The sequence below is a fragment of the Mesoplodon bidens genome (assembly GCF_964165515.1).
Source record: "Mesoplodon bidens genome assembly, chromosome: X".
Taxonomy (NCBI): Eukaryota; Metazoa; Chordata; class Mammalia; order Artiodactyla; family Ziphiidae; genus Mesoplodon; species Mesoplodon bidens.
In genome coordinates, this window is record NC_138163.1 from 1923502 (window position 1) to 1936808 (window position 13307).

The 13307-nt window shown below is 37.0% G+C and overlaps 1 protein-coding gene across 1 annotated transcript in view; it reads left to right on the plus strand.

Moving 5' to 3' along the window:
• Window positions 1-13307, plus strand: part of GABRA3 (gamma-aminobutyric acid type A receptor subunit alpha3) — a gene marked incomplete at both ends in the record, with an annotated part of 136867 nt that overhangs the window by 64718 nt on the left and 58842 nt on the right. The window lies entirely within an intron of this gene.

A 13307-nucleotide genomic window follows, 5' to 3' on the forward strand; every position in this document is an offset into this window, starting at 1 on the left:
TACTGTTATAGCACAAGAAACTATATTCAATATCTTATAATAACCTATAATAGAAAATAATCTGAAATATTTATATGTATATAGGTGTATGTATATAAATATATATATATATATATATATATATATATATAAACGGAATCACTTTGCTGTATACCTGAAACTAACACAATATTGCAAATCAACTATATTTCAATAAAAAATAGAGTTGGCCATATGAACATTTTCAGACACACAGAGATATACATTCACAATGTATAAATGTTTATGCATACTCAGAGACATGTGTAGACCAATACACAGGCATATACATAGTCAAGGGCATTTAAATACACAGACTTACAACCATATACACAGGCATGAACACTGTGACAGAATAGCCTAGGTTTAACTGCAGCAACAAACTATCTGTATGATGCAGAACTGTGAGAATCAAGTGAGATAATGTTAGCTATTTTCTGAAATGTACAATGTTACATATATAAATACAAAATTATAGCAACATATATTTTATGCCATTGTGTGGAAATGCTGGGGAGTTTCATATAAGTGAATTTCCACACAATTTAAGAATATAACTTTTAATATATATATGAATATATATTATATATATAATGTATTTCATACTTTTCTGCTCCCAAAGCATAAAACCATCACAGTTTTATGTTTTTCATGACTCATTATCATTAGAGTTTTTAGGTATGTAAATTTTGCTTTTAAAAGAATAATTTTGAACACATTTCCAGTTCATTAAGATTCTTTGCCCCAACACTAAAATCTTTCTTGGTTCTTGCTGTCAGTTGTCACTTCCTGAAGCTGCCTCCCACATTAATGAGTGATCTTTCAGTACAGGTTCTGTACATTTGTTATTATACACAATGAAACTCAAATAATGCATACCTGGTAAATATGTGATGAATACATGAAGTGTGCTTCCCTGTATGCTAGTCCTTCATTACTTTAAATTTACTATTTATTGATATGCTTCTGAAAGAATTTGGGAGACAAGAAGATGGCCAAGGAAAAATGGATAGCAAGTCAATTGTTAGAAGTTGAATTAAAGAGGAGGAGCTGAGAGAGTAGAGGGAAGAATGATGGAGAAAAGGGAAGTGGATAGAACTGGGAAGAATAATGTGGAGAGGAGATCAATAAAATTAACATATATATTTATTTTATTGGTCTATTCCCAGAACTTTTATACACATGCACACACAGATGAATCAATAAAGGAGAAATGGGTAGAGGAAAGAGAGGCTATGAGAGGAGAGAAAAAGAGTAGAAAATTTGAGAAGATAAGGCAGAAGATGAAATAAAATAAAAAAGCTAGATATTAGAATATCCTAAAAGAAAAAGGAGAAATTGGAGTAAAGTATGCAGTAAATGGGAAGAAAGAAAAGAAGACATACAGAAGTAGGGAAAGGGACACTTGAGGGAGACAAATTATAGATGGAAGAAAGATTAGTATTTTTCATCCATTCATTTATTCATTCACCAAACATGTTTTAACTTCGTAATACATACATGGCCCTGGACTGGGTTCTGGCTATGCAAACATTAAGAAGATATAGTCTTTGTCCTTAAGACAGTCACAATATAATACGGGGAAAAGGCTAATAGATAACCACAAACAATTAACTGAAATTATAAAGTTATGAGTAATTATGAAAGAATAGAAAAGGGTCATCTAACTCATTCTTCTGGATCAAGTTGAGCAAAGAGTCCCTGGATGAGGCAACACCTAAGTTCCTGATTAGTAGTATTGGCATTCATTTTTTGCTTTATTAGATAAGTAGAATATAGTCAAGAAAATTGTATGTGGAAAGTGGAGGGAAGAGAGGAAGGACATTCTGGGTAGAGAAAAACAACTGAGCAGTTGCAGGAAATTGAATGGTATATTATAAGCAAGACAATGAGGTGGTCAATTTTTTTTTTTTTTTTTTTTTTTTTTTGAGGTGGTCAATTTTTAAAAAATGTTATATATGGCATCCTAGTTACTGTGTAAAGAATGCATTTGTAGGGAACAAGACTGGTAATAGGAAAGCTGGTTAGGAGACAGATTAAGTAGTCTAGATGAGGAGTGGTGAAGTTCTAATTCAGAGCAGTGGATTAAGGTGGAGACGGGGAGATACACTGAGGAAATAGACGGTAAAAACAGCCAATGTCAGAATGAGAGCAAAGAGGAGGAATTAAAGTAGAAGGCACCCAAGTAAAATGGGTGACTGATGGTATTACGAACTGGGGTAGATCATATGAGATTTAGGAAAAATTTAGATAGAATAAATCTGTGAGGTTAATTTTGGACAAGATAAGCTTAAGAAGATTGTAGATTTTCCAGGGACAGAAGTCTAACAGTAGTTGGATATTCAAGTCATAAGATCAGGAGAGAGACACAAGCAAGAGATGTAAAGTTTGGTATTGTCAGTATGGTGGGACAACCATGTGAATGCATATGATCACTTCAGGAAAGTATGTAGAGTGAGAGGCAAATCATGCCAAGCATCCAGTCATGTAGCATCACTATCATTAAAGCAGAAGGGAAGAAAGTGGAACCTATGATGGAGACCGAAAAGGAAAAGAAAGGAAGGTGTTAATAGAACCACTAGTGTGTAGTATCTTGAAAACTAAGTGTGGTAGTCAATACTGCTACTTCCAATATTTCCAGTTCACTTCCCTCTGGGTATATGTTAGTATTTTACTTCCATAGAGCCTTAGACAAATGAATTGCTTTGGCTAACCAAATGTGAGTGGAAATAACATGTGTGATTTCTGAGGGAGGATGGAAATTTTATTTATTTTTTGTTTTTTTAACATGTACATTTCTTTATTTTCATCTCTGTGCAAAAATTTTGCAGTTAGTGGAATCTATTATAACTGTTTCCATATCAGTGCCTTCTGGAAACACAGTGATCACTCAGGAACCAGAATATTGTTCTTTTTAATTCATAAAATTAAGTATCATTTTACTCAGGGTGAATTTGCAGCACTGGTAATAAAGTTCATTTATCTTTTTTTAAAAAGTATAGTTGATTTACAATGTTGTGTTAGTTTCAGGTGTACAGCAAAGTGATTCATTTATATATATATTTTTTCAGATTCTTTGACATTATAGGTTATTACAGGATATTGAATATAGTCTCCTGTGCTCTACAGTGGGGCTTGTTGTCTATCTATTTTGTATATAGTAGTATGTATCTGTTAAGGATTAGAAACTTTTAAGAGCCAGTACGTGATTTTCCATGTTCCTCTCCCCCTGGCCACAGTGAGTAGCATTATGCCAGGTGGCCTTGGCTCTATCATTCTGTGTCCCTTATTAAAGATAACATAGAAGAGAACATCCCTCCCACAACCTGAGATAGACAAACAGTGTGAATGAGAAAGAAACCTTTGTGGTTTTAGGACACTGATATTTTAGGATTGTTACTGAATATTGATTGAACACATTTTGGCTAATATATTGAAAGGGTAAAGGGTTTCAAAAAGATGAGAGTGATCAATAATAATAATACAATAATAGCATAATAAGTACAATAGTTGCCATCAATATAGTACTTACAATGTGCCAGGCATTTTTATAACCATTCTACTTTTATGATCTTCACAACAAGTCTATGAGATAGATACAATTATTCCAACTTTACAGGTGAGGAATCTGAGACACAGAGTGAGTAACATTTTCTAAGATCACCTAGGTAGTAAATGGTCGAGGATTCATACTCTTGACAGTTTGGCTGCAATTTTATGCTCTTTACTATTACTTATACATCTTTACAATATTGTTGGCTATTACAAAGATATCTACTAATATAGAGAATTGAAAGTATGTATTAGGTTTGGTAACATGGAAAACACTGGTGTTCTTCACGTACACTCTTTCAATGGAGTGATTAGTGCAATGAGTTTTTATGAGTTGGCGTAGAGGTAGTGGAGATAGTGAACATAGAAAATACTTTCTGGGAACTTGCTTGAAAATGAAAGGGATGGGTATATAATAGATATATTCAGGGGTAAAGGAAATAGTTATTTTTTTTGAATGGAGAGACTGGCACATATTTGTGAGATAGTTGAAAGGGGCTAGTAAAAAGGCAAAGATTGAAGATACAGTAGAAATAGGGTTTTTCTGATATCAGGTTCCCAGAGAAAGCTGTCAGGAGATGGTATCCAAACTACAGGGAAAGATTTGCTTGTAAAGGAAGAGGGATACCTATTCTGACACTGCATGGAAGGACAAGAAATTAGACATAAATGTTGAAAAGGAGGTGGGGAGGATAGGACAGAGTAGAAGTCTGAATAGTTATAATGTATGAAGGAGAATTTGAAGAGACTAGAGCATAAGTGGAGGAATAGGTAGAAGAGAGAAATACTTGTAATAAAGTGCATAAAGAGAAGAGTTTGAAGAGGAGATGACAGTGTACACAACTGTGGAAATAATGGAGTGGAGTAGATATAAACAGAAGAGAGGATGTATGGAATGAGGTGGTTGGAGGGAAGAGTGATGGGCAGAAAAGGAACACATAGAGACTGAGAATAATAGAGGGAAAGAAACAGAATGAATGAGGAGAACAGGATAGTGGAGAAACTGAATAATAAAAGGAAAAGAGAATAGAGGATAGGTTTAAGTTTTGGAGGAGGAATAGAAGAGAGAAGAAAGGAGATGGGAGGATGGGAATGTTGAAATATGAAGAAGAGAGGATGCAGACTGAGGAGGGCAGAAGATTAGTCACCTGAAAATAGAGTTGGATGAATAGGAAGATGACCATTAGGTCCTTCATTCTAGTCTGAATTGGACAAGAAAGTGGAGTTCAATAAGATAGAAGTCTATGCAGAATGCCCTTGTGCTTATTCTGAAGGACAGAACAGAGGAGGTACAGAAGTTCAGAAGCATGATGAAGATATTGGTTCCCTTACACAGTAAATGCTTCACTGTTGACCCAGGAAGGTGGATCCAGAGGGAAACCTAGGTTCAAAACTTAAAATAAGAGCTTGACTCTATTTATCACCCCATAATTTATTTGTCTAGTGACCTTTTGCAAGACACAAATTATCTGCTTTCTCATTTTGATAATAATGTGGCTGCTGCCTGTCTTGTAGACACATGAAGAGCACAAATTGGATAAGGTCTGAAGAATACTTAGAATTTTTCAGGAAATGTCATTCTACAGCATTCCTCTCATTATTTTGACCGTTAGAAATAGTATCTGGGGGCTTCCCTGGTGGCGCAGTGGTTGAGGGTCCGCCTGCCGATGCAGGGGACACGGGTTCATGTCCCGGTCCGGGAAGATCCCACATGCCGTGGAGTGGCTGGGCCCGTGAGCCATGGCTGCTGAGCCTGCGTGTCCGGAGCCCGTGCTCCACAACGGGAGAGGCCACAACAGTGAGAGGCCTGCATACTGCAAAAAAAAAAAAAAAAAAAGAAAGAAAGAAAAGAAATAGTATCTGGATTCCATAGGAAAATTAAAGAAGGACAACTTTTTAGAAAAATCTAACCAAGCATTGCATGGCTACATAACTAGGACACTTTAGAATCAAGCCTTCCCTTCCTTCATCTTGCGACCTCAAGACAACCATAAAAATGCAGGCCAAAGCTCATTACCTGCTGTTTGCTTCAGCAGCACACATAGTAAAATTGAAACAATACAGAAAAGATGAACAGAGTCCAGGTCAAGATGATATACACATTTATGAGGTATTTTCCATTTTTTCAGACATGGATATAGGGAACTTTATTTCTATTAATGACATCTTATTTATTAATGAATATATGGGGAAATACGTTCATTGTTGTGTTCTTTATAATTATTATATATAGATGTTGCATAATATATAATACAATTTTAAAAAGTTCCAGTGATTATTTGAATAGGAGGGAAAAGTACTTATTGAATTTAGCTAGATTTTAACTCATTCACTTGAATCATTCATTCAACATACTTATGAGTGCTATTATGTTTAAGGCTTTGGGATATATGCTGAACTACAGAGATAAATAAGACACAGCTCATGCTCTTAGTGACTTTACTGTCTAGTAGTTAAAGAAAACATGCACAGATAGCTGCACAATAATATAAAAGTCCTTAAATAGAGGCAGGTACAAAATGTGATGGAATTACAGGGTAAAAAGCATCTAAAATCATGTGGAGACACCAAGGAAAGTTGTGAAAAGGAGATAATACTTATCCTGTATCTTGAATTTTAAAGGAAATATAGGTAACTATTAAACAGGTGAGGGACAGGGTGAGGTATAGGAGGGTATTCCAGGCAGGGAAAATAGCACACACAAATGCAGGTATTTATGAATTGACAACATGCATCAGAAAATTCATGTCTCTTGTTAGAACTTTTATTTGTTAATTCTTCCAAAAATAGTTCTTGAGGGCTTAATCAGACCCAAAGAGTATTCTGGGCACTAGGGATAAAGTGGTAGGCAAAAGTAGATGTGGTTTCTGCTCTCATATAACTACATTCTATTGGGGAAAACAGTTAAACCATGATGAAAATGTAGAATATGTGCTATGATCAGGGAAGCACAGAGTGAAATATGCTTTATGAGCATATGCTATATGAGCATCTAGCAGGGACAATGAAGTGAGTCTATGGGGAATATCTACAATGAATTCCAGAGGAAATAACTTTTAAACTGCAACTTAAAAGATGTGTAGAAGTAAATTATAATAAAAGATAGGGAAGAAATGTTCCAGAGAGAGAGAGAGTACAGCAGATACGAAGGCCAGAAGAATGAGCAGGGGAGGTAGTGATGTTACAATAAAGAAACTTAAAAAAAAGTTCATTGTGACTGAACTGTCACCTAATGCAATTTTGTGTGCCCAACACACAGTGAGGCCAAACAAACCAAACCATTGGAATTTTGTGCAGATAAAGGTTTACTGCAGGACCAAGCAAGAAGAATGGGTGACTCATGCTCAAAAAACCCAAGTCTCCCCATTCCATTGGTTTTGGGGGAGAAGTTTTTAAAGGCAAAATTTGGGGTGATAGTTGTGGGATGTGTGACTTTTTTCTAATTAGTTGGTGGTAAGGTAACAGGGCAGTGCTCTAAGAATCTTGTGCTTAGCCTGAAGTTGACATCCTCTACCTGGGTGGGGGCCTTAGTTCCTGTAGAACTCAAAGGTACTGTTATGTATATGCCTTGAGGAGGAACCAGGACCCTGCCCCATGGCTGCACTATTGTTTTTTGACTGCTCATCCTTTGTTTTTGCATTCCCTTACTTTCCTAAATAGAAAATGTTTGAATCTGCCCTTTGGAAATCAGGGAAGGTCTGGGAGGCTGAAGCCTTTTTCCTACAAACAAGAAACAAGGGACAGGGAGGGGCTTTTGTACCCAGGAGGATCCCACAGGGTCCTGCTTGGTTTCAGGACCACAAAGTAAAGTGCAGGTAAGTGGCCTGGGGTAAAGAAGGGTGCTTATGAGCTATGCTGGCATAAAAATGATAGGGATCCATTGAAGAGTTTCTTCCAAAAGAATGGTACAAACAGTTTTGCATTTTAGATAGATCACTCTGGGAACAGTATGGAAGGTAGATTGGAGGAAGACAAGATGAAGGTAAGGTGCCCAGTTACATGAGCTATAAATTCTAATAATAATATTAATAACAACTACTATGTATTGAACACCTACCATGTGACAGATACTTTATGTAAAACATCTCTAATCTTAACAAAACTATTTAATATAGGTATTATTATCCCTATTTAGCTGATCCAGAAAGTAAAGCTTAAAAACTAAAAATGATTTGCCCAAGATGACGCAGTTATTAAGCAAATGCAGATCTGTCTGAGTTCAAGCTACTCCTTTTTCCACTAAATAAGGTTTTTAAGTATATGGTTATACTATATTTTCAAAAGGTAGCATTGATGGTATTTTGTGCCTGATTGGAAATTGGTGGGAGTAAGGATGATGATTGGTGGGGGATTGTATGAGTACTTCCTGTAAATAAAGAAGTCCCCTGGGGTAATGGAAGTACTAAGGGTTGGGAAAAATGATAATCTAAATGTTAACATCCCCATTGAATGTAGAGGAGTAAGTAAGCATTTGGAAAATGGCAGTGATAAAGAAAGAGGGGTAGTGGAAAAATTTCTGTGTGACCGATGAGTGATAATAGTCTGGAAGTGATACAGAATGTATTTATCCAGTAGTTACAGGGAAGCATTATTGATTTTTTAAAAAAGTGAGCAACATGATCAGATCATTTGTGTTAACACAAGTTGCTGAACCCAAAAATGTATGATAGTTCAAACACGACAGATTAAGAAGGTAGATTCTGCAGTAGGACTACTCCTGGTCCTTCCTCTGTAAAATGGGGTGAATCATAACACTACCTGCCTCATAATGTTGACTGAAAAACGCATGACCGAAAAGTTGTGAGTTATGTTTTATTTGAAGACATCACTGAGGACTATAGCCTGGAAATAACCTCTCAGATTGTTCTGAGGAACTATTCCAAAGAGGTAAGTGAGGAGCCAGGATATATAGCAGTTTTTGCTTTCAAAAAATCATGCAGTTGAACATCAAAAAGATTACTGCTAATCACAAAAACCAGACATCTCAAGTTAATGATTTTAGTGCTTTTCTGTATATGAGAAGGTGCAAGAGACTGGGCTTATTGAAATTATTCCTTTGATATGCATCTAGGGCCAGTATCCTGTTTTTCTCCATCCTGAATTCCCCTCAGGACCCACCGACAGGGGGTGGCTGCAGTGGCTGATGGCTTGGTGTCTGGCAACATTCCTTATTTATTGGAATGACAGGCAACATTCTTTGTCCACACTTGGAGTAAATGTGATAAGCCATGTGAATTGCTTGACATATGTCCTGCCACATGTCCACTCTGTGGAGGTTTTTGTGTTAATATCCCCATTTTTATAATTACTAAACTGAAGTTTCAATAGAACAACAGTCACACCATTAATAACTGGCAGAGCTGGTACAGAATCTCAAGTCACTCTTATGTTAAAGCAAACTGTTTTTCCCTACTACATCCCACTACTTCCTCTAAGAAGGGAATGTAGGGGATACCAGTTTTAAGCATAATGAGTTTGAGGTGGACATGACAAGCTGCAGCTGGAAATGCAGGTCTGTCACCTAGAACTTTGACACAATGGGATTTTATAAAATTAAATACATTGCACAAAGTGTCCTCTATATATTAGGCCACACACTAATAGTGTCCTATGTTTAGGTAAAAATTAAACAAAGTAAGCACTCATTTCTCCATGTTTGCATCATGAAGAAGAAAGTGGTATTTTTTGACCAATTAAGAGAGACTTATTGTCATATTCAGACCTGCATGCCTTCCTTTATCCTTTGTCTGATTGGGTCAGTTTTGCTCATGTACTTGGGATGTTCCAAAGACAAATTATTTGAAAGATAAATTGTGCATGATACCTGAACTTGCCCCACCAACACACGTGGAAATGTTAATAATAAAACTCCTCTCCTCTTGCTTTAGATGCAAATAGCTTGCATTTGAGTCTTCATTACAGAGACTGCCTCTGAAATGGACAGGAACCAGGGAAGGCATTTGGGTCACATTGTTAGTTGTATAGGACTTAATGTAATCAAATCAATCAAGCATTGATAGCTTTGTTTCACACAGTCCTTTTTTGTAATGGCTTTTGCTCTAGGGGATTCCACATGTAGTTCCTTATTCATTAAGCTGGCAACTGACTTACAGAACCACACTTAGTGTGTTTCACCCTGATGAACAGAAGAGCATAGAAGAGATAGAGTGGCTCACTTTGGACTCTGAGAAAGCTTACAATGAGGTGAGAAGCAAGTAATATTACAAGTCTCAGTTAATCACAAATTATGCTGTGGACTCTGTGTGGTGATATCAACCCCTACCGTCCAAGAATTCACATCTTAGCAGGAAAGATAGGACACATAATTTACTGTACTATAAGGCATAATGGAAGTTTCACAAAAAGCCAACAATGAGGTGCTATAAGCTAAAAAGTGTAGGTTCCATTACAGCTTGGAGACATGGGCCCAGATGTGGGAAAGCATCACATGGGAACTAGCATTTAAGGGAGGGAGGAAAAATGTATTCCCAAGAGGTCTTCTCACATTTGTTTCATTTTTGCCAACTGCAAGAGGAAATCAGGGCCTTAAAATAACAAGAATTGCCTTTATTCTCAAAGGCAAGAAGCTGAACCTCAGGCAGATTGAGTCTGTTAAAAAGATCATTCTAACACAAGGGGGATTTACAGATCATCAGAAGGGTCCCTCTGGTTCCAAAGAACCTAACTATTTTAGATGCTACTGTTTTCGAATGCAAGTTAGTGTTTCCAATGCCCAGTGAGGCCAAACAAATGGAAACATTGGGGTTTGGAGCAGAGAAAGCTTTATTGCAGGGCCATGCAAGGAGAAGAGGTAGATCATGCTCAAAAAACCCAAATTCCCCAATGGAGAAACAGGGGATTTGTACCTGGGAGGGCCCCACAGGGTCTGCTCAGTTTCACTACCCCTAGACAGAGTATGTATGTTACAGTGAAATGAACTTTAGGAATTAGGAGCTCTAAGTGTGAGTCCTAACTCTGGCCCAGATCAGCAGTGTAACCATGGACAAGGCATTTCTGTTTTCTGCACCTCAGTTTCTTCTTCTGGGAAATGGGGCTGAAAATACCTGCTCTGCCTATCTTGCAGAAATATTTATTAAATCAAGAAGCATTTACTGACTATATGCTATGTGCCAATCACCATACTATGCATCAGATTAGAATAATATGTAGAGACTCTTCTCTCAAGTTTCTCACACTTATGTGCAGAAGACAGACACATAAACAGATTGGATATATTGTGTTTCCGTCAAGTAGAGCATTTATAGGGACATGAAAGTCATCTAACTTTTTGTTTTTTGATGTGGCACCCCAGGCAGGAGTGGCTCCATCTTGAGCCTAGAAAGTTATTTCAAGAGTGTTAAGCACTAAGCTACTTGTACAAAGTGCTCTGGGATTTCTGTGAGCTGGAGAACTCACTATGCCTATAGGGCACATACAAAGTTATCACAAAAGAGGTAATATTTGAGCACGGACTTGAATGGAATTTATTCCACATATAAAGAGGAAAGGGCATTCCTGGCAGGACAAAAAAGAACCCAGCAATTCGTAGAAAGGCACAAAAGCATAAGAGCTTTGTTTGGCAAAATCACAAGTATTGACAGATGGCTGGAGAGTGGGGGAGAAGTGTGAATATCAGAAAATGAGGATGGAGCAACACATCTGAGGTAATTGTTAAAACCTATATGTGCTCCATATAAGGGCTAAATGCAGTAGTGAAGCTCTGGTATTCCAATTAGGAAGCCCAAGGGCTTCCAGTGTACTGAAGCCTTTTGCCTATAGCTTGAGGATTTAATGGGAAACTTGCAGAAAACTGGGATTCTTTTTTTTTTAGGTTTTATTAGAGTATACTTGATTTACAATGTTTTGTTAGTTTCAGGTATACAGCGAAGTGAATCAGTTATACATATACATATACCCACTCTTTTTTTTATGATTCTTTTCCCATATAGTCCATTACAGAGTACTGAGTAGAGTTCCCTGAGCTATACAGCAGGTTCTTAGTAGTTATCTATTTTATATATAGTAGTGTGTATATGTCAATCCCAATCTCCCCATTTATCCCCCTGCCTTATCCCTTGGTGACCATAAGTTTGTTTTCTACATTTGTGATTCTACTTCTGTTTTGTAAATAAGTTCATTTGTACCCTTTTTTTTTTAGATTCCACATATATGATATTTGTCTCTCTCATTATGACTTCACTCAGTATGACAATCTCTAGGTCCATCCATGTTGCTGTGAAGGGGACCGTCCTACACTGTTGGTGGGAATGTAAATTGGTGCAGCCACTGTGGAGAACAGTCTGGAGGTTCCTTAAAAAACTAAAAATAGAACTATCATATGACTCAGCAATCCCACCCCTGGGCATATACCCAGAAGAAACCATAATTCAAAAAGACACATGCACCCCAATGTTCACTGCAGCACTATTTACAATAGCTAGGACATGGAAGTAACCTAAATGTCCATCAACAGAGGAATGGATAAAGAAAATGTGGTACATATATACAATGGAATATTACTCAGCCATACAAAGGAACGAAGTTGTGCCATTAGCAGAGACGTGGATAGACCTAGAGACTGTTGTACAGAGTGAAGTAAGTCAGAAAGAGAAAAACAAATATTGTATAATATCACTATATATGGAATCTAGAAAAATCATGCAGATGAACTTATTAGCAAAGCAGAAATAGAGACACAGACGTAGAGAATAAACGTATGGACACCACAGTGGGGAGGTGGGGTGGGATGAATTGGGAGATTGGGATTGACGTATATACACTACCATGTGTAAAATAGATAACTAATGTGTAGCACAGGAAACTCTACTCAATACTCTGTGGTGACCTAAATCGAAGGAAATCCAAAAGAAAAGTGGATATACGTATACGTATAGTGGATTCACTTTGCTGTACAGCAGAAACTAACACAACATAGTAAAGCAACTATACCCCAATACAAATTAATAAAAAGAAGATGTGGTACATATATACAATGGAATACTCAGCCATAAAAAAGAACAAAGTAATGCCATTTGCAGAAAACTGGGATTCTTATGACTACTATACTGCTTGGTTTGGGTGTTTAGTGGTGATATATTTCAAGTGACTCATCCTCTACTAATAATGGCTATTAATGATTTTACTATCTTTTCTATTTCAGCATTAATGTCAGATCCTGCCCTTTACTCCATGATAATAGAAATAGCCTGCCTGACACCTCAACCACTCCTGAAGAGTGTTTTTTTTAATTGAGGTATAATTGATGTACAATATTATATAGGTTTCAGGTGTACAAGTGATTCACAATTTTTAAAGGTTATACTCCACTTATAGTTATTATAAAATATTGGTTATATTCCCTGTGTTCTACAATATATTCTTGTAGCTTATTTATTTTAACATAGTGCATTGTACCTCTTAATCTGCAACCCCTATCTTTTCCCTTCCCCTTTTCCTTCTCTCTCCACACTGGTAACCACTAGTTTCCTCTTCGAACTCATCTTCTATTAATCTTCCCCCTTGGTCTCTCCACTACAGCCACAGTGGCATAGTTGCTATTTTTGGAACACATTGGTCACATTTCTACCTCAGGGCCTTTGCATTTTCTGCTCCCTCTACTTTGAATGTTCTTTCTCCAGGTGTCCATAAGGCTCACTCTCATTACCTTCAGGTTCATTGCTTAAATGTCACCTACTCTGTGAGGTATTCCCTGAACACGCTATTGAAAATTGCAATGC